Consider the following 23,605-nt stretch of genomic DNA (forward strand, 5'->3'; position numbering starts at 1 on the left):
GGTCAACAAGCAGAAGAGCTAATATACATTAAGTGTGGGTTAACCTACTTAGTGTCATGTTTAATAAATCTGAGCTGAGCTACAAATGTGCATATTTGATCGGGGACTCCCTATGCTATTAAAGAAAAACTATCATCTCTATGTAAGGGAAATTATGCCTGTCTGCTCTGTGATGTGTTTTAAGATAGTAGATGTGCATTTAGGAAAAGGAAGAATATGTAATGTAATGCATACAAGATCATGATTTTAACACTGTCCTTCAGCCACAGTCCACAAATGGTGACAAGGTCTGTTTGTGGTTGGTAGAGTCCTGAAAGGACAGAGGGGACTTTTCAGATGGGAAACATCTGCAAGCTGCTGGGACCTTGGTAATACTTTCTTTGGGGCCCAGCAGCAAGCCTGAGCCTCCTTGTGGCAAGCTTTTGGGTGGCTGGATTTGTTCCCTCACAGTGACCGTGACAGAACAGAATTAAAGACAGTGCAGCTTCCGCCCAGCTCTGTGCCTCTTGGTAAAGTGACTTCATCAGGATGCCCGTGCTTGTCCTTCGCTCTCCTTTCCTCCAGTTTTAAGCTGATCCTCCTTGTTATGAGGCATCCCTGGACGCCTCCTGCAACGCCATCTACAACACAGGACTCCGTGCAATCAACAACAAAAACAGGAGTCCTGCTGGGTTTGTTCCATGACTCCTCACAGTGACGTCAACGCACGTGCACACAGAGAAATCCCCATAATTTCAACGATAAATTTCCAATTGGAGGAAATCGGATGTAGTGAGTGAACTCAAGGTGCAAGTTTACCTCAAAATCAATAAAATACTCCCATTTTCCTATTCTTCATAATCCTACCTGTTAATGTTGTGGCACATGAAAACTGCACACAGTCAGTTGATCCAAAATCTTAGCGTGGTTGCTCCCTCTTCGCTCCGAAGCATCACGTATTCTATGCCCATCCACTCTTATGGTTTCCAGCTCAATCAAATAACGTAATAAACATATTGAGAGCAAAACTGAGGAGAATATTTAATATTTCAGCAAGTTTCTCTATGCTTTCCCTGGGTTACATGCTTTGCACATAATACCTCGTTAACTCAAAAAACCCAGTGATGTAAGGTTGATGAAGCTCAAGTCGAAGGCTGATGGAATCCTGCCTGACCCCAGCCTCATCCTCCAAACTGCCGCAATAGCATCTCCTTCAGGCCGGTGGGTTCCACTCCCGTATAGAAGGAGGAGCCTTCTCTTTCATTCAGCAATGATCTCTCTTTCCTCTGAGTGACTGAGCAGTTCACTCCTGTGCCTACATATTACACTTAACACGTGCCTTATACTGCAATTGACATCTCTGCAGAAGTTAAGTTCCATATGCAGACCTTCCTATGGTACTAGGTCTAAGAAAACAACAGCAAATACCCTTAACAACACCACAATGGTAGTAAGCAAAACGTCTTTTCACTGGTCACCAGACCGTATGATCACAAAATTACTGTGTGAAAAATCAATGTCTGGTTTATTTTTTAAATATTTTTAGACATTCACAGGTCTTTATTTTATTTATTTACTTGTATGTGGTGCTGAGAATTGAACCCAGCGCCTCACACGTGCTAGGCAAGTGCTCTATCATTGAGCCACAACCCCAGCCCAACACCTGGTTTTATAAGAAAATATGGTCTTGCCAGCTTTTGGTGTCCCCACATCTCCGTACAGACCTGAGGCTTCTGGCAGTCTCTGTAATACTGTCCAAGCACCTTCCTTCCACTGAGCCAAGAGTCCAGGCTTTTTCTTGCCCCCGAGTGTCTGTTCATGCTTTCTCAGAACCTGCTCCTGCTCTTACTCATGGTGACCATATCCTTCTATTAAACCCGCTTACATACCTGTCATGTATGTACCTCACGTGCATCACTCTCTCCAGCACCCTTCCTCTTCCCACTTAAAATTGTTTCTCAGCTGCAAACATTTATTCATTAATGTGCTGGAATCTGCCTTTCAACAAACCTCTGAGCACTACAATGGCAGGTGCCCTACCTACTCTGTATTCAGTACCCTGCCCTTACTGCCTGCACTAACCACAGCATAAGCACAGGCTAGACCTATCAGAAATGCAGTGGCTGATATTCCTCCAGTCCCTTATTTATCATTTGCTTAAGGAACCATCACAATAAGAAAAAGATACATAGTTGGAATTATTGCTATATCTGTATTCAACTGTCCATCATATTTGGATTTATCAGATGAATCGCAAGGAATCAGATTAAATCTCAGGTACTTAAGGTCCAATTGCATTGTTACAATAAAAAACAGTGAAAATTTGACAACATTATTGGACAGTAAATTTGAAGTATAAATGTACTAAAAAACTGGACAGTGCTTTGTAGGCTGAATCTACCAGCAAATGCTGTTGGAAGAGTGAGTCCACCAGTAGTTCAGCACTTCCCTCCGCTTCCCACGGAAGCAGAGACTTCAGAAGTACCAAGAATAAAAGATCACTGATTCTTGCAACCAGTTCTTGTTTTAAAACTTATTTTGTTGAGCAGTGTTTTTTCTTATTCTTGCTCAGTCACATTGAAATTAACTAGAAAGTGATTTTATTAAGTGTTGTATATTACTGTAATGTCTCTGATTCCTTACAGAATACAAATGCATAAGTGGTATTTATAATAAAACACAATGAAGTTGTAAAATGAGGATGTTTCATAACCAAGACTTACAGGCATATCATATTTTAAAATCATTTTCAATTCTCCTATTGCGGCACCTTAAGTATTCTAAAGAAAAGAGCACACACTTCCCTACCTCACGACTGCTGTTTTTCTTTAGATTTACTATTGTTTCAACTTCTGGGTAATTCTATAATCACAGTTGTTGGACAACCCCCTCCTTACTAAACTTTAGAGCTCAGGTGTGAATGTTGTCTTAATAATATTGTATTTTGGAACATTTCAAAAGATCTATAATTTTTAACAGTTATGTAACCATTTCAGCAATTTCTTTTGATTGGATTTTTTACAATTATAGCTAAAATCCTGTAATGTACACATGAAGTGTTCCAATTACAAACTAGGAGAAAGTAGAAATAACTCTCATGGCTTCACTAGTCATAACAACTGCTTCCTGTGGAAATCAGAGGTCAACTGGCGGGTTGTTTTATACAAGTGCTATAATTTACCTATGACACATGCATAAACAAGCAAAACCAGGTGATTTAGATACTAATTAGAGTCCTCGACTTACCTTTGCTCAATGACCTCAGCTATTATTTGAGTATAATAGTTCCTAAAGATGACTGGAAATCCCCATGACTCCAAGATCTCCTGCAGAATGTTCCAACCCCACAAATATGATATAGAGAATCGCAGAGAGCCTGCCAAATTCATATCAACACATTCCTACTTCACGAGAATTCTTCTCTCAGTAAAACATAATTTCTTTTTGTGTTGTGAAAGGGTAAATCAAAATCATATTTTCAGAAATTTACTGCAAATCATCTCAACAGTGTTTTTTAGACAAGAGCTTTTTAAAAGGTGTTAGGATGCGTGATGGCACATGACTGATATCTCAGCTATCTGGGGAAGCTAGGACAGGAGGATCACCAAGTTCAAGACCAGCTGGGGCAATTTCCAGAGTCCAGTCTCAGTATAAAATAAAAAATAACAAGTTTGGGGATGTAGCTTAGTGCACAATTACCAGTGCACTGGGCTCGGGTCAATTACCAGCACAGAAGATAGATGGATAGATCAATAGACAGATAGATAGATAGACAGGCAAACAGACATGTAATAGACAGAGGTATATGTATATATGTATATATAGATCTATTTAGATATATGTAATAAGAAGATAGATGGATATATCAATAGATAGACAAACAGACATGTAATAGACAGAGGTATATGTATATATGTATATATAGATCTATTTAGATATATGTAATATATATGTATATTTATATATATATATATATATATATATATATATATATATTTGAATGGTCCTCTTGCACTGACGTCTACATTGCAAACTGCAGAACATGACCTAAACAGAAACAACTAATCCACCCACACACATTCCCACCAAGAGAGCCCACTTCTATTTCCATATGATATGATAACCCACTGCCTGCATTCATGTTTTAGAGTCTCTCTGGCCCTGCATGCATGGCTCCAGATGCATGCTCTGTGCCTGCTGGCTCCTCTGCCTAGACGTCTGACCAACCTCTGCAACACGACACAGTACAGTATGGTGGGACAGAACGCCACACAGTCACATGAAAGTGGTCCACAGAATTCTCCCCACCCAATCTCACAGGCTCCTCTGTCAGTGGACAGCAACTCCGGCCTTCCCTTTGCTGTGCCAAAAACTTGGCGTCATCTCTTATCCCTCCAGTTCTTGCACCCAGTCCCCTTAGTCAGCAAACCCTCTGCCTTTCTGAACATACCCAGCACATGGTCACTTCCAGTGTGCACACCTACACGGCCTCTTCTGGATTCCTGCAAGGGCCTCCTAGCTGAGCTCCCTGACCCTCCTCCCGCTCTGACTTTAGCAAGGCAATCTGAAGAGGGCTTTTAAGGTGTGACCTGGGGTTACTGAATTTGGAAGGATAGGGAGAAGGCTAGCATGCCCCTGCACCAGGATGACACACATATTTGGGAAGCATTCTAGGTTTTTACACTGTCAGAGAAAACTCCGTAGAGGGAAGGGAACAAGAAGAGGGAGGAGGGAGGGAAAGGGGCAGTGCTGGGACTGAATTAGAGCCAGTTATAGTCCATGCCTTCATAATTAAGTCAAAATGAGTCCTGATGTTACGTATAACTGAAAAGAACCAAGAAAAAATGTGAGCTGGATGATGTCGCTTCTCACAGCTTGGTCTGTAAGTCTGACGCCATGGATAGACCTCCTGCTACCTGCCCACCTCCTGTGCTACAGCCACGACCGGCTTCCCTGGCATCGGTGAGCACAGGAGCATCCCCACACCTCAGGGGCCCAGGCTCCGGCTCCTGTGCTCTTCACAGTTACCTGCAAGGCTGCCATCCCCACCTTCTGGAAACTGTTTCCCAATGTAGCTTCCCTGACTGCCCCCCTCGGAACTTCCGACACCCCTCCCCTCTGTGGGTACCCAATCCCGCGGTGCCTCTCCATCACAATGACCATCTCCTACAACACTCCACGCTCATGCTGGGTCCATACTTCTTCCAGTTGCTGACTCAACCATATCTCCACATTTGCATCACACGACTCTGTTCCAGCTGTCATGAAACTTTCCTCAAAGACTGTCCTGTCTTACCAGTAGAATACGCGTGATTTTTCATTGAGAATATGAAGGTATCTGTTACAGTTACTGATGTTTATTACTGTAACTTCAGGATGCCAGGGTTCCCTTTAAAATCCTGGAAACCTTTGATGTATGCATAAACAACATGACCTTTTCCTATTTCAAAGGCACCCTGGTTTAAAACACACACACACACACACACACTTTATATTTCATCTATTTCAAGAGGTCACCCCAAAAGGACATTTGTGAGTACAGCATTAGGAAACAGAGAGATCAGATGCATTCCTTATCATTCTGACCAAAGCAGACATTTCAGAGCTTTGCCTCACAATCCTAAAGTTGACACTTTGAAGAGTTACTCAAAAAGTCATCATCACACCAAAGCCACTGGGCCTTTCTTCCCCCGGGGCCTTCCTCCATCATCCTATTGGAGTACGCTTCTGGGTTAGACTCCAGCCCATTTCCTTTGACACATGAGCCAACTCTTCCATTCTTAGCCTCCTGACAGTTCTCAGAACTGCTTTACGGTTCCTGTAAATTCATTTTGAATACATTTGAGGTGATACAAACAAGAGCAATATTAGATTGAATGTGAACGAACCAGTGTACATCACTTGAAGACACGAGTTAAAAATAAAAAGTCTTCTGTATTCCATTCAATAGAAAAATTAGGACTCAAATAAGCACACAGACGAACTAGACTTCCAGACTCAAGTTACACAGCTCAGAATCGGACCAGAGGCTCGGGAGGGCCTCGACAGCTTTGTCCCTGTTAGTTTCTCAGGGCAGACTGATCCCCTCTATTTTCTCATATTTCACTTAACCCTTAAACTTATAAGAACATTTTCATGGGTTTAAATTATGTCTTCCTAATAAAGTTGAAAACTTTCACTTTAAGAAAATAAATCTATAAGCTGATATCATCTGAAATCTCCATAGTACCCAGCACATTGTTATGCAAATAGATGCTCAATAATAAAACCACTGATTGCCAAACAATTGCTGTTTCCTATCATAAATGATATATCGTGGAAATGTGGAAATTCTCTTTTAGAATATGAGGGTTGTGAGTCTCAAAGGATTTTACTCAATGGGGATGAATCAAACTACAGGGCCAGAAATATCACACCAGGATCCCTTGCAGAGTAGCTTCCCTAGCTTAGGAACCAATTATTTCTGATTGGTGTAAGTATTACATGAACAGATGCTACCAGAACAATACAATTATTATTAATTTCCAGCAATAAATTCAATTATTAAGATAATAGGTCCTTCTATTTGTGCTACATGGGTAGAGGAAGAAGACAAAGAAGTTCTTTATTTTTAAAGCTGATTTTTATGAAAATAATCAAATCTAAGCCCTAGAAGCCCAACTTAACAATCACTATGCAGATATCAACGTGCCCCAAGCACATAATCAACCTAAAATTGCAATCACTGTCCATGTCCTGCTTCTTCTACCAAAGCAACACTTCTGCCTGAGCTAAATTTAAGAATAACATAATCACATATTTGAAGCCAACATCATAAACAGAAGATAGTACATAATCAAGGATAGTAAAAAACAGGAATGTTTGAGACAAAAGGATGCTTTCACATCTCCAAATTCTATAATTCTCTTCAACATTCTCAGTAAAAGGGGAGTAACAGTATTTGACACAGAAGTACATCTGTGCTCACATCCTCTAATTCCAGACTTTATTTAGGGCCCACCTAGAATAGGGCCCTCCGTTCTTTGGTCAGCTCAGGCCTGTTCCACTAGTCTACTGTAACCAGCTTGTAAATGGACCAGGATCACAAACTGGATCACAAACACAATTTTTCACTGCATGCTCAGGTCAGCATACTGCTTCCTAATTGTTCCTTGACTTGATTTCCCTTTTCCACTTCCAGGAATACATGCCTTTTCAATGAAAGGTAAGATTTCAAGAGTCAACCCAAGGGATGCCACCAGCAAGGGTATATATGGATTTCTAATTTCCGGGGGGGGGGGAGACTCTATTCATAGGCGTTCATTAAAATGTGTCTGAAAAATGATGTTACTCTTCTTAGAAATTTCTATCGAAGTTATTTAGTAGAAATAATTACTATATTACCAAGACATATGGAAAACCACATCAAGCAGAAGAAAACGCTGCATTCCGTATATTTACAAATACTCAAATCATGATTCATGAAAAATATATATGATAATCTTATAACTAAGAAAAGGTGAGATTTTATCTCAAAGTGTCACGTCTCCTGTCTGGAAGGAGAGCTCAAGCTTATGGGTCTCAGCCCTCGGGTGGCTGTCGGGTGGATGGGGGATCAGTGTTCAGGCTGACTCTCCTGCATCGAGCACCTGGCTGCGCAGTCCACATCAGGGGACTACCAACACTGCAGCGCAGGTCACTCTTTGCTGCCCAGGCTTTGCACTGTACCCGTCAGCAGTGTCCCTGGACTCTACAACCCAGAGGCCAGGGGCACTGCCACTTCTTCTCCCCCAGCTGTGACAAGCAAAGTGCCTCAGTCAGTGCCACAAATCCCCTTGGTGACAAAGGAAGGCACCCCCAGTCAAGAATCACAGGTCTACGGCCAATTACAAACCTGCCCAGGCTCAGTTGTTTTTGCTGCTTTCCAATCTGTAGAACAGTCTAATATGACAAGATATTGAGAAGTCTATTCACAGTCGCGGTCTAGAGCTCCTTTTTCAATCTTTGGTAGCTCATCTGCTTCTGAAAGGAAGAGATTTCCAAAGGACGGAGATGGGAGCCTGGCACAGGGGTGCCCACCTGTAATCCCAGCTTCTGTGGAGGTGCAGGAAGGAGGATGGCAAGCTCAAGGCCAGCCTCAGCAACCAAGTGAGACCCTGGGTCACAATTAAAAGGGGTGGTGAAGTAGCTCAGCAGGAGAACACTTCCATCCTCAGTACTATAAATAAATAAAGAGGCCAAGATGGAAAGGACTGTCAGCTTTGACAAAAGGGGGGAATCCATCCAGGATGGAAAAGTGACAAAAAGAAGTGAGGAGGAATAAACTCAGTTAACTTCTGATATAACTGAGATCAAAGGCTTTATTAATAGAGATCAGCAAAGGAGCATGGTGTTTCACTTCTGGGTTGAGTCAGTGTAGGAAGAAAAAGATGTCACCCAATGTTGTCCACACTCTAATCCCTGGATCCTGTGAACAGGCCCAGGACACACAAAAGGGAAAGAAGGTCTCAGACAGCACTGAATGAGCGGAACATGAGATTGGTCAAGTGTCATCACAAGCAGCCGGAAGCGTACACACAAAGGGGGCAGATATGGAATACAAGGTCTCAAACCACAGTCATGGCTTTGAAGGGGAGGAAGGGCCAGGAGTCCCGGAATGTGGCAGTGCCCGGAAGCTGGAAAAGGAAAGCAATGGATCTCCTTGGGGCCTTCAGAGGGTAGACCTCTGCTGACACCTCGATTTTAGACAAGACCCAAGTTGGGCTTCTCACCTACAGAGTTTGAGACAATCCATTTGTATTGTTTGAAGCTGCCAACTTCAAGGTGATTCGTCACAGCAGCAGGAGAAGGGGAACAGTCGCATGCGAGGACACAGACTCTGCTAAAGGGAAGACTGAGCCAGGAACATCAGAACCTGCCCAAACCTCAATGCCCAGATCCATACAAGTATGGGCCAATGTTACCAAATACGAAAATCAGGACGTCCTTGCTGACAACTCTGATGTAGGAAATAAAAAGGACCCAACATCAGAGGCCGTTGAGGGGATCTTAAGAGATTCTGCGTGCAGCCCTGCGTCTGGCACATCCCAAGGGCTAAATAAATGCCCGCTGCGGATGTCCTCCTGCATTTTGCCTAGACAAACAGGAGCGCTCTGCCCACTCCAAGGAACAGTCTTTCCTGTGATGGCCTCGTCAAAAGTGACGCTACTACTCATGCAAAATGCAGGGCACATTCGCACGCGGGCCAGTAGGCCTCCCTCGGAATTCTTAGGATGATCAATAGCAGCATGCTATTCTGTGTGGCCTCGATCAATACCTGATTCCAGTCATCATGGACTCACTGCGGGTTGCTGCCTCTCTGACACCTTATCAGGAGCCACAGATAAGCTGTAACCATTTTTCTAGGTATCTGCAAGCACATCTATCATCGTGACAAATGCATGACACGGCATTATACATTCTCCTGCAGCCTGGCTTTAACATTTCGAGTCCGTGCATGATCCTACATGACTCTGATCCAAACTCGGGTTTGAACTCCCTCTGCCTTGCCAAGGCATCCGTGACCTTGCCTACAATGTCCAGTTGGTTGGCTGGTGCAAAATGTTCTGAAGCCAGGGACGATTTCAACAAGTCGAGTTGCTCCAGAGAAGCATGAGCTTGCTCCAGGCTGCAGTGCTGGTTTTTTATATCATGTTAATTCTAGCCAGGAAAATTGCCCTTTGCTCAGACTTTGGACTGATTTCAGAAGAAAAAGAGTCCAATAATTATTTGAGGCAAGAAATAATCGCTGTTTTTGTTTTTATTTGGGGGAAGAAAATACAAAATCACAGAAAACATTACAGGCAAAGAAGAATGTCTTAGATTATTATAATCAGTCAATCAGAACTTTAATGAGTGGCTTGAGATTCTCTCCCTCCTACATGGAGATGATGTTCTGTCTTTTTAGCAGGATGCTCAGTCACACAGGCAGAAGACTCAGTGGCTACTGTGTGAGAGCTGAGGATTATCACTTTATTACCGTGTATCAGAGATCTAAGTAACTCAAAAAACCAGTCACCTTTTGGCATTTGTTACACAATGGGAGACTCTAGATTTACTAATTTCTTGTACAATCACATATTTGATAAGGTCTGTGAAGGTCTCAACTAGTCAAAGACACTGAACCTGAATCACCCAGAATATCTGTGGCACAACCTATGATTCTAAGCCAAGAATTTGACAGATCAAAGGAATCAATATACCATTCGAATATCAACTTATACTGTGACTTACTAAAAACAATGTGCTACTGGGAAATTATAAGAATACATTAAAAATGGAAAGAGAATCTAAGCAATGCTGGGCATCTGAAGTGCCTCCCCATGCCATGATCTAAAGCAGTAGAATGTTCTCCCCAACCACAGAGCTGGTTCTTACACCTGACCCTAGCGCCATCTTTGATCACCCCTAACAGCTAGATGTGGGAACCCAGAGCAGAGGAACAGAGAGCTCTAAGATGAGCACTAGCCTTGATGTTCCCAAGGACTGGCCTCCGACAGGTCACTTCTCCTGCAGACAACAGTACAGCACAAAGAGAAGTGCCACGGAAGGTAGGAACTGAAAAAGGTCAGATGAAGTGGAACACAGTCTGATGGTTCCCCCCCAAGAACTAAACACAAAATCGCCATGTGATTCAGCAATCCCAGAACTCCTAGGCATTTCCCCAAAAGAAATGAAAGAGGGAATCCAGCAGATACTTGCACACGGTGTTGTACCAGCATCTTTCACAACAGCCAAAGGCAGAAGCAACTCAACTAACTGCCCACTGATGGATGACTGGATAATCAAAATGGCAAAATGTGCATTTCTTCCTCTCTCTCACTCTCTCTCCCTCTCTCTCTCTCTCTCTCTCTCTCACACACACACACACACACACACACACACAGGAACAAATTCTGATATATACAACAGGGTAGATGAACCTTGCAAGTATCATAAGAGAAACACATTAGACACAAAAGAACAAACAGTGCCTGATTCTACCAACATCAGGTATGCAGAAAAGACAAATTCACGGAGATAGTGAGGGGAATGACATTTGCCAGGGGCTGCAAGGATCGGGGAAGAGGAAATATTGCCCAGCAGCACAACACTTCTACTTGGAATGATGACAAAGTTCCGCAAGTGAATGGCGTGGTGGCCACACAACGCTGTGAAATTCCATAAGGCCACTGAATCGCACGCTTAAGACTGGTGACACCAGTGTACTCCGTGTCACGTATTTTTACTAAAATAAAAATGTGTCTATTTTCTAAAGCATCTTCCAGGATGTACACCTGAGGGTGGGGGGAAAAGCCAGTCTGGGTGGACTCGCTGCGCGTTGCCTTCCAGCGCCAGAAGAGGGCCACTAAGCATCAGGAAGAAATTCAGAAAAACATAAGGGTGTCAGAAATGTCCTAATTCCCTTAACATAGCAGTTAATCTGTATTAGGATGAAAATCTCAAAATGCCGAGGCTGGAGGGGCCAGGATGGAGCATGATAACCATGAGGCAGACACAAGCAGACTGCCTTGGGGGAGAAGTGGCCGCGCCACAGCCCGTTCCCCCCAGCACCACGGCCAGTCGACGGGGGCCAGCAGGGAGACTGCTGAGGGGTGGGATCCACTGCAAGGCCCCGTGACAGATCAATGCCTGGGGGTGGGTTATGACTGTCGTTCTAGTGGGTAGGGGCTGAGGATGCTCCACACATCCTGCGATGCGGACAGTCCCACAGCAAAGGGAGATCCGGCCACACCCTCAATAGGGCTGAGGTGAAGAAACTTGACCGATTCAAAAGCTGAGCTTCTCCATGGCAGGCAACCAAGTTAAACTGGAAAGACAAGGACACTCATGACCAAGCTACACAGTCACAGAGCTGAAGACTCAGATCTGCTTACAACAAATATGTTTTGCAAGATTCCCTGACTTACATACTCTTGATGATAAATAGAAGTTCCCTTGGCTCAACTCCCTGTAAGAAGGAAATGCTAAAAATCTATCTAGTGCCAGGTTGGCTTTTGCAGGGCAAAGCAAGAAACCTGTCATCTCCACATCTCCTCAGGAGCAGAGGATGGAATCGTCCTGCCTGTTGCTACCACTGTGCTCACTCAGTTCCGTCATGGACCACTGGTCCCTGGCACTTGCAGATGCCAAGACTGGCAGGAAAATGGAAGCTAGTATCTGGAGGAAACTTGCACCAATCTGAACAGTCACAAGCCGAGGTCAAATTTACTATGCACTACGCAAGATGTAAATCTGGAACACGGATTTGTGGGAAGTTACACTTTGGTGGTAAGTAAAGAAAACGACTTCTGCAATGGATGGAAAACCTGTACCCCCACCCAATAAAGTCATATGTTGACCCTAACTCCCAATGAGAGGGTGTTTGGAGATGGAGTCTTGGGAAGTAATTAGGCTTAGATGAGGTCAGAAGGGTAGAGCACTCACGAACGGTATTAGTGCCCTAATAAGAAGAGGCCCAAGAGTTAGTTCCATCCTATGAGACATCAGCTGACTGTGACCTAAAAGTACCATCGCCAGAACCCCACTGCACTGGCTCCCTCAACCCAGACTCTCAGCCTCCAGAACCACAAAAAATGAATTTCTGCTATTTATTAGTCACCCAGTCTGTGGCACTTTTTATAGCAGCCTAAACTTACCTTGCCGCTTCCCTGAGTCACTTTCATATCTCTATACCTTGGACTGTGGATGTCACACACGGCAGTCAGGCTTCTCAACTTCCCTATGCCTCAGTTTCCTTCTCTACAAAACCGTGTTCTTAGGGGGCTCAAGGAGTTAATACTTTAACGGATTCAAAGTAATACCAGGTGCATAAAAAGTGCTGCATACATATTTATAAAATAAAGACTGTGCTTAGTACTTAATGACAGTCAACCTCATCATTTTGGAAAGAATCCCCTCCAGACGACTTGGATGGGATACCCATGTTCCCATATCTATAGACTATAGGGGACATCAAAATGGAAGATCTGGGAAGCCAGAAATTTGACACCAAATATCACAAAGTCTTCTTTACAAAGAAAAGAAAGAGAGAGAGAGAGAGAGATTGGAATATTTGAGGTATGAAATATTTTTTTCCATTTTTAAAACTTTTTTATTTATTCTAACTCGCCACATCATTATGGTATAGTTTTGGTTTCACAAGGGGTAAAATTTGCATTCAGAGCATTGAGGAAGCTCATCTTCCTGCAGTACTTTTTTTATTTGTTCTTTCTAGATATATATGATAGTAGAGTGTATTTTGACATATTACACATACAAAGAATAAGTATAACTTGTTCCAGCTAGGATCCCAATATTGTAGTTTTATATGATGTGGAGTTATTCTGGTCATGTATTCATATATAACAATAGGAAAGATATGTCCAATTCATTTTACTGTCTTTTCTATTCCCATCCTCCCTCCTTTCCCTTCATTCCCCTTTGTCTAGTCCAATGAACTTCTATTCTTCCAAACCCTTGCTGTGGGTTAGAATCCACATATCAGAGAGAAGATTTTTTTTTAATTGGCTTAGTTCACTTAGCATGATAGTTTCCAGTTCCATCCATTCCATTTACCAACAAACACCATAAATTCATTCTTCTTTATGACTGAGTAATACTCCATTGTATACATATATAGCACATCTTCTTTATCCACTCATTGTTGAAGAGCACTTAGGTTGGTTCTAAAACTTAGTTATTGTGAATTGAGCTGCTGTAAATCTTGAAATGGCTGCATCACTGTAGTGTGGTGGTTTTAAGTCCTTTGAGTATAAACCCAGGAGTGGAATAACTGGGTCCATTCCAAGTTTCCTGAGGAATCTCCATACTGCTTTCCAGAGTGGTCGCACCAATTTGCAGTCCCCCAGCAATGTATGGGCATACCTTCCTCCCACATCCTTGCCAACATTTATTGTTACTTGTATTCTTCCCTGCATTACTGTGAAACACATCTACCAAGTGTGTTCACTGAAGGTGTACTGCATACATTCTCAACTTTCTGCTCACCATCTTGTTTGTTTCAGAACTATCACATTTATAACAATCTGTATTTTAACAAAGAAACAATGGTGAAATCTTTAAAAGTTTACCAGAGTTTCCAAGTTGTCACTGCTTTTCTAAAGAAAACTTTGTAGCATCCTCTTAAGTTTATGTAGGCCTCTGAATTAGCTTCTTAGACTATGTGGTCCCTCTTCACGATTCCGTCAGCATTTTGGTAACTTACGATGCTGGAAATCTTCATAGCACATCGAGAGACCTGGGCTTCGTTAAGAATAAGACATCATTTCAGGAGGACGAGTATCCACTGGAAAACATCCCATTCCACTCTTGGGAAGGTAAAATGATTTGGGGGGATTGTGGAGAAAGACGTACCAGGATTTGGTTGATAATTCCTCCATACTGCCTGTAAAAAACCTACCCACTCCTAAACCATTATTCAACAGTGACTTCTATCTGCCCAAAATTATCATGCAGTAACAAAAACAGTAAATGGTAATATCAAGAAATCTATAGTATTTAAGACAGAGCATGTTGAAGCATGGATATTAAGAATTATACTACCTGAAAGGACCAGACTTGGGACTGAAAGATGAAAACGGTCATACTAAACCATGACCATCTGCTCCAAACCAAACAAGGCAGCATGCAAATCACTAAACTACAGTGCACCTGCACTTAAGACTAGTTAATACACATAGAGAGAAGCTTGCTGGGAGGACTGAGATTACTTATCAGCCCCTAGGGATTCATCTTTCAAGGTGAATGGGTCACAAAGAGATTTTATTGACCATCTATGAGTTTAACGCCTTATCCTAATATTAAAATCAATACACACAGGTTGCATAAAAGTCACCTCTCCATTCTAAACAAATTAGGAAATGTGATAAGAAAATTTTTTAAAGAGAGAACCCACTTACTGTTGATAGTACTGAATTACCAGCTTGGGTTAGTCACCAAAGTAGCCATCCTACAACTTCCCTATTTATCAGAACCAGACTTTAAAGGGTCCTGAATGAAGGCTACACCTGTGCCCCCTGCCCAACACAGCTGGAGCAGAAGAGCAGCTGACAGCAGCCCTCATTCCATCCAACACCCGCAGGTGGTGTGACCGCACTGGTGCCAAAGAAGAGGTGAACTAGTTCCCCCTCACCTGTGGATTTCTTATGCTGTGGTTTTAGTTACCTTTGGTCAACAGAAGGGTGAACTATGAAATGGAAACTTCCAGAAAGGAACAATTCATAAGTGCTGATTTGCACATTTTTCTGAGTAGTCGTGGGGAATCTCATACCATCTCGCTCTCTCTCTCACAGGATATGAACCATTGCTTCGCCCAGCACACCCATGCTGCGCACACTACCAATCCCATGGTCACTTAGTAGCCATCTCAGTTATCAAGCACATGGGGTCCATGCTATCTGCAGTTTCAGGCATGTTCTGGGTGTCTTGGAACACATCTCCTGCAGATATAATGGGGGAACTATTTAGAAGCAAATAGAGAGGGAGCCCAGAAAAGAAAATCTAAAATTACTGTAGGGGAGCTGGGGGGATGGAGAAACACAGAACCTTCCCAACACAGATGTCCAGACCCTGCCAGTCGGTGGGGATTGAAATACGGTGTACTTTTAAAGACTTGTTTTCAGGGGAAAAGGAGAAAAAAAGTGGAAAATTTGGAATTCATTAGTCAGAACTTGAAGCCCTCTCTTTCTCCTATTTTGTTAAAACACCAAATTTTAACAATTAAAATACTCTTGTTCTTATCACCTCTTTTTGAGAAACATTTCATAACTTCTACACCTCACAAAAATACAGCAGAAGTATCAAATATCACAGAGCAGATAAAATGTAATAATGTTTCACTCGAGAAATTAGCACCACAATCTGTCAGCCAGAGAGCCTGTACTACAGCAAGGTAAATCCCATCATTAATTTTCAAAGGAAAATATAACGAAAACTATTTTTTAAGTTAGATACGAAAGAAAGCATGTATAGCTGTGATTCATTTGATTCTTTCAAACTATTACCCAAAAAAAGAGGTAATTATCTAATCCCAAATTGGTTTGCACAGGTAGAAAACAAATAAGATTTTTGACCTCATATAGTATTCATGGCTCTATCCTTCACTTAGGTAGATAACTTAAAAATAATTTGCCCTCGGAACTGCAAAGACTTTATTCCAAATTGTTTAATCATGCTGGGAGAAACCAGACTTCTCTGAGTTTCAAATTCTTGAGTCAGAGTAGCTATTACCCTATTGTTATCTTCAGTTCTTTAACTTCGAAATTACCTACCTTACCCCATAGCCTGATTTCTGCTTCCTCACCCCTAATTCACTACGGGATCTGTGCAAGCACACTGATCCTTGAGGCTGTCACTCCAGGAATACGTGACTCAACCCAAACCTTCAGATCTGGGAAAGAAGAACTGATGCCCCAAACACTTCAGACTCTGGCATCAGTGACCCATTGGACTAAATCCCCTCCAAGTCATATGCTGAAGGTCTAACTCAGGGCAGGCAGGGCCTCTGGGAGGAAATGAGGTGTGGATGAGGTCTGGAAGGTGGGGTCATGATGGGCGGGTGCTCTTATTGGAGAAGGGACACCAGACAGGGCTCTCTCCTTGTTCTGCACACATTCCAGAACCAGGGCTGGGTTTGGGGCTCAGGGGTAGAGCACTTGCCCAGCATGTGTGAGGCACTGGGTTCGGTTCTTAGCACCACATACAAATCAACAAATAAAATAAAGGTCTATCAACAAATTCCAGAATGACAGAAATAAATGTTATTTGTAAGCACTCAGTCTCTGCCATCTTTCTATAGAAACCCAAGCAGACTCACAATGATCTTGAATAAAGTCCCAATTTTACTAGAAAGATTCAAAAGCACATGAAGAGACAACACACGATCACTGGAAGAAAGCCCTTGGGGTACCCAGGAACTAACGCTGGTTCACCGTCAAGTTTCTGCAGCCTTAATACGGAATTAAACAGACAAAATGTGAAGATCGTGTATGCATTCTTCATTTCCTATCATGCACACCTAACATGCCTGAATAATGTTACTTAATGAGTCCAATTTATATATTACTCAACCTGGGGCTATTTATATAAAGCAGCAGAAGATACAATCCGTTCCTTCTCCCTAGTCCCTTGACAAAATGGATGGAATGCTGTACTATGATTTTAGATAGACATAAAATGTATTGTATATATAATTTTTAAGAAGGTGACTTTGGTCACACATGCATTTTGTAGAAAAGAATTCCATCGGACTGGGGAGATAGCTTAGTCGATAGAGTGCTTGCCTTACAAGCACAAGGCCCTGGGTTCGATCTCCAGCACCGCAAAAAAAAAAAAAAAAAAAAAAAAAAAAAAAAAAAAAAAAAAAAAAAAAAAAAAGAAAGAAAGAAAAGAATTCCATCTAAAACTTCACAAGTTTAAAATCAGTAGATCATATGCACAACAAATTGCATGTGTGTGTGTGTACATAGGTACTCAGATACAAATCATGTAAAAGCATATGGATAATCAAACAAAAGAGAAGGAACTTTGCACTGGGAGAGAAGCTGAAACAGCCCAGTGACCTGACTGGCATAAAAGGTTATTCTTAGAAACATACCACATATTTAGGAACTTTTAGTAATGCTATGGATAGAAACAAGTGTTCAAAGCTAGCCCGGCTTTAGGTTACACTCATATGCTTTAACTGACCCTGAATTACATACATTTTCTGAAGTTCATTATGGTGCCTCAGTGTTAGCCTCCAGAAGTGGCCATGGGGTCTGTCCTAGACCTGTATGATGCTTAGCAGCAGCACTGGCCTCTGTACACGACACCAGTAACACCCACCACGCATTGGTGACACGCATTAAGTGTCTCCTGACAGGGAGGGGAAGGAGGTATCACACTGGCCCCAGCTGACGACCCCTGAAACTCTTTCCTAAGCTATGTCTCTGACCCTTATTTAACTTCTCAGCTTCTCTGCCAATTATGCATACAATCCCCTACATTAAATTCCCTCTGTTGTAAATACTGAAGTGGTTTGTGACTGATAAAACAACTGTCAACTCTTAAATCATACAGCTGTTCTTAGGAACTGTACTATTCATATTTGCAAGAGCTGGTTTCCATCTGCTTTCTTCAACTTTCCTCCCTTGCCCTTGCTTTCTAATTTCCTGAGATGAGCACTTTGCTCATTAGCTCCCAGTTGTTGTTCTTTCTAATACATACATTCAATACTATAAATTCTCTTTAGGTACTAAACTAGCTACTTTAAGTTCTGCTATTTTACTATGCAATGGAAATGTAGTTATAAACAGTTTTTAAAACTCATAATATCCCCAACTTTTTTTTTTTTTTTTTTTTTGGTATTGAGGTTTGAACTCAGGGGCACTTCACCACTAAGCCACATCCCCAGTCCTTTTTATATTTTATTCAGAGACAGGGTCTCGCTGAGTTGCTTAGGGCCTCAATAAGTTGCTGAAGCTGGCTTTGAACTCAGGATCCTCATGCTTCAGCCTCCCAAGCGGCTGAGATCACAGATGTGCCCCCACCACAGTCGGTTCCTAACTTAACTTTTAAAAGTAAACTTCTTTTGAACTGTCATTACAAATCAAGCATATAATAAGCTGTATTTTAATTTTTAATAGAAGAATTTTTGAGAGATAAAGAAATCATTGTTAAACTGTCAGTAATAACAATATTCAAATGTGCCTGGAGGTGACGCCTATGGTTGGGAACCATTCATATTACTGCCCATCCCATGGCTAGAAAAGAGGGGCCTGGAAGAAACCTCTCACTCTCAATAATGATCATGGCTATTGTCATCATCATCAGAGTCTGTCAGTACCCCTTGTAAGACAAAGACATGATGAGCATCAAATTCTGAAAAACGAAAGGACTACTACTTTATTTCACTGGGAAGACATACTCTAGTGCAAGTGGAATAAAACTATAAACATCGAATTTCATAAATTTATTTAATTAATAACCAAAATTATTTAAGCACCAAAGAGCAGCACATGAAATCCTGAGAATTTCCTTATGGCACTATTAAGTGAATGAGTCTTGTGTATGATAAAAGAAATGCAAAAGAGAATTATCTGCTATTCAAGCTTTAATCCTTTTAAAAATGCAGGAGAGAACACCTTAACAGTTTTACATACAGATGCAGACACACATGCAAGAACAAATTTCAGAAACAATCAGAGATGTACTAAAAATCTGATTATATCCTTTCTGAATTGTTTTTCATGTTATACTTGAAAATCTACAGCACTTTGTATTAACAAACATGGCATAACAAATTTATATACGGTATATATAAAAAAAAAACCTCGATTACAAATATTACATATTTTTCTTAGTTCTGGTCTCAAAAGGATTTCTTCTAGCTCTTCTTTGCTCTCTTTCCTCAACAATATGTGTTACTTCCTGTAAAAGTTTGCCAGTTTGTCTTTGAGATGAGTTCCCTGGAGAAAAGGAAAGTAGGGCAAGGTTCAGAGAGGCCCAAGAACAAAGGGCATTGGTACCTGAGTTTACATCACATCCCGAGGGCAGATCAATGCTGAGAGAAAACAGGAGCAGCAAATGCTCAGCAGTGCTCTAAAACCCAGACCCCAAACTGAGTACAACTGCATCAAAAACCTCCTCCAAGGTTGGTATGGCTGCTCAAGTGACTACAGGTTATTTCTAGAATCCTCAGCTGAAGACTCACTGACCTTAGAATTTGGTATCTACATCTTTTCGGATTTTTATTTCAGAAGAGCCCTTGCTTTGCCACGCATGTGATCAGTCATTCATCCAAGGTGGAGACATGCTCTTCCCGGGCCGAAAATCTGCCTACCCCATATTTCCTCAAACGCCAACACAGAAAAGCAGCCAAAGGCAGAAAGAGGCACATGGAGGTGGGAGCAGATCGTTAGCAAGGTGCAGAGGAGAGACGGGCCCTCCTGGGGGTTTCACCGCTAGCCTGGATGTCTCAAATTAATAACATTTTTCATTTCTGTCTCTGCAATTACACTGGAAGCTTTTTCCAGGGCTCTTCAAGGCCTCCTCGCTCTTTGATTGCCTCTGCCAGCTCCAGCCGCCCCCCATGGCACAGCTGCCTGCTGAGCAGCCCGTGGTTGCCATGGAGATGGTGCCCGCACAGAAGAGAGAGGGTGAGGCGGATGCCAAGTGGAGCAGCGGAACAGGACTGCAGCACTGCCACCCCTGAGGTCCTTGGGAGGGATGTCAGCTGGGGGCGAGGGGAGCAGCGGTGGCAGGGCACCATTTAAAACTGGCAGGAGCCTCCAGACACCAATCACGTTACTACCAGGATGAAACAGAAATCGGGTCCTCAAGCTTAGTTAAGGAAAATATATATTTATATATTTGTATAATACAGGTGTACGTGCACCTGTGCGTGCACATGCATATGTCTACACACGCACACAAATGAAGGTCTGATCTGCCTTAATGTCTGATAACTGCATTTCTTGACAAACAGTGAGATGGCTTTGGAGCATGCTACCATTTTATTGGAGCACATGATCATAATACTGATTCCCAATCATGATGCACATACTATTTTGTACCATTAATGAGGCTTTGACGTTCATTTTTTTCTTAGTTTTTACAAAAATCTGAGTTTCTATCTTAAGTACAAGAATTCAGAAAAAAGGTTTCTTTTATAAGTAAAACCTATAGGTTCACGAAGAGTAACTCTTCAAGTTAAGGAATATCTCAGTCATCCAATTCTCAAAGACTTCACAATGTTTTTCTATTTTTTGATCATTCATTTAGGACAGTTTACCAGTATCCCAGTTTTCTTCATCCTTGAGGACATCCTGGGTATCCCTCTCTCTTTAAAGTTGGGTACAGCTATGTAGCTCACTCTGCCTAATGAAATAAGACCAAGTGATAATGTCTCATATTCCCACTTTTTTCTTGACCTCTATGGTCATGGGAGACTTTGCCAAGGTGGAGAATCCATTAGCCTGTGCCCCAAAGTAATTAGGACTGTCCAAAGCTCCATCCTCAACCTCTTGACAATCCAGGCTGAAAAATCTACCAACCTTTAAAATTGTTTTCAGCTACTAACTGGCAATTATTTACTAAGGCAGAATAACTTAGTTCATCCTGACATACAACCTCCTCTTTCAGTTATACAATATTTTAATTAAGACATTATGTCACTTTATATTTTCAGCCTAGAGAATTATGACAGATATTCTACCACCTTAGCACATGATTACTCTATTAGGCAATGTATGAAATATCCCATAGTAAGTGAAAAGCAGATTTCTGCAGAAGTTTCCTTCAGGCTCAGGTTAACATTGGACGCCTCAATAGGAAAGTAACACTTAAGTTAGTGATGTTCAAGAACTGGCAAACCAGGAAGCAGGCCTTCTATCACAAGTAAGAAGTCCAGGTCTATGACCTGCAATAAGAGCTCAATGATTACTATTGTCATTATTAGTACTAGTGGAATTAAAGGGAAAGAACTACAGGTCACTTTGTGCCCAAGAGACTGTAGGGGTAGGTCCAGTTGAATTTGGATTTCAGAAAAAAATCAACAAATAAAATTTTATATATGTGTGCCCCATGCACTATTCAGAATATACTAACACTGAACAAGTCATATTGTTTATAAAATCAAAATTTATTGCTAAAAATTCTATTTGTTTATCCAAACTGCATTAAGCATCCTTTATTTTCATTTGCTAAATCTAGCAACCTTAACCTTATGCAAAAGGGTTGATGGGGGGGGCATTAAAAGCTTATATTCAAATATCAGTAATATGACTCATAAAATAAAGACAAATTACATGTTTGACTTTGTAAATGTTAGGAAGAAAATATTTCCACTTACTAAAACAAATTCAAAACAAATGATGGAAAAGCCCTTTGCTTCTATGAAAGTCATACTTTGAAGAAATACTTAAGAAATTTTTTAACTTTTGAGTTATTTTTTATTATTCCAAGTGACCAATAAACAAGAAAATAAGGAATTTATCAATTTTTAAAATAGTTTTTATTATTCACCTCCCTTCTTCTTAGCCAGAAATTCATGACATAGTGGTAAAAATATTTCATGCTGATTTACTATTTAATAACTAACAGATCAATTTAACTAACAATTCTAAAATATTGGGAGACAGACTACAACTGTCAAAATAAAATATATTTTCTTTTACTGACATCTTTAAAAATTTTGAATAGGCATTTCAAGAACTCCCAGTGTCAATAATTACATTCAAAAAGGAAATGGCCTTTATCTTTTAGGACCCAATTTACCCTCTATTGAAATTTTAATATGTTGCCTTTGTGAAAATTAATGAAATAGTGTTAATATATTATTATTAACTGAAGTCCACACTACAGTTAATTCAGAGTTACTTAATTTGTTCCTAATGTCTTTTACTGTCCCAAGACTCCATCAAGGATACCAGAGTACATTCATTTTGGTTTTCCTCATTTTTGTTTTCAGTTTCTCAGACCTTCCTCATTTTTGATGACCTTAATAGTTTTGAGCAAAATTGGCTGGATATTATAAAGGATAATTTCCACATGATTAGACTAAGGTTTAATTTTGGGGGGAAGTCAAAAAGTGCCCTTTTCAACACATCATATCCAGGGTATAAATACACACATACACACACACACACACACACACACACACACACACGTTTGTGATTGACTCTTTTTTATTTATAATTTTTAAATTAGTCCTTGTAAAATATACATAAAGGTGAGATTCACTGTGGTCTATTCAGATTAGCACATAGGAAAAGTAACAATTTTTGTTAACTGCTTGCTCATATTTGTGGACACTAAATTATATTTTAATGCCCCCAACTTAGTACTGTAGTTTCTTGGTACACAAAGAAGATCGGTTCCAGAGTTCTTCGTGGTGCATGAATGCTCAAGTCCCAAGTCCCTTATAAAAAATGGTGCCTGCATGTAACCTATGCACATCCTCTTGTATGCTTAAATCACTTCTAGATTATTACAATATCTAATACAATGTAAATGCTATGTAAGTAGTTGTTATATGGTAATGTTTAGGAAACAATAATAAAAAAAAGTCTTCCTGTTTAATATATATACATTTTTTTCTTTTCATATTTTCCATTCAGATTGGCTGAATCTCAAGATGCAGAACTCACAGAGGGGCAACTATACTGCCAATGTATCCAATTGGAAGTAAAAATCTAAACCAGACTCATTATACAAATGAATAGTACCTGATATGAACTCCAGCTTCATTTAGAATGAACATAAAACATCTTAAAATGCAAAAATAAAAATAAAAACTTGGAAAATAGTCTCATAAAAATATTAGAATATTACATTGGTCCATTAATTAAATCCTCCATAACTTAAAGGCCAAAGCTACAGCTCACAGCTGGGCTGTAAAACCCAGGAAAGACAGAATTGTTGTTGAAGATAAGAATAGTTGCCTGAGGCACAGGGACTGCGTGCTTCCCACTCCCCAGGGCCAAACACATCAGCCCAGAGTTCTTTAAGTTGCTCAGGGATTTAAGTTAATTCTTTCCAGCTATGCCAACCTTAATCCAATCAATGGTTTCCCCCATGACCAAAGAATTGGCACCTCTCCCTTAGTATTTGAAAACACAAGAGAATT

The 23,605-nt window shown here is 41.0% G+C and overlaps 1 protein-coding gene and 1 non-coding gene across 3 annotated transcripts in view; one reads left to right on the top strand and one right to left on the bottom strand.

Moving 5' to 3' along the window:
• Ctnnd2 (catenin delta 2) overlaps positions 1 to 23,605 on the bottom strand; it is an 856,033-nt gene that overhangs the window by 816,613 nt on the left and 15,815 nt on the right. The gene's annotated exons all lie outside the window — the stretch shown is intronic.
• LOC124987711 (U6 spliceosomal RNA) lies at positions 4,557 to 4,659 on the top strand. The gene has a single exon (XR_007109235.1). It is a non-coding gene; the product is annotated as a U6 spliceosomal RNA (small nuclear RNA).

This window comes from Sciurus carolinensis, chromosome 6 (genome assembly GCF_902686445.1).
Source record: "Sciurus carolinensis chromosome 6, mSciCar1.2, whole genome shotgun sequence".
In the NCBI taxonomy this organism is placed as follows: Eukaryota; Metazoa; Chordata; class Mammalia; order Rodentia; family Sciuridae; genus Sciurus; species Sciurus carolinensis.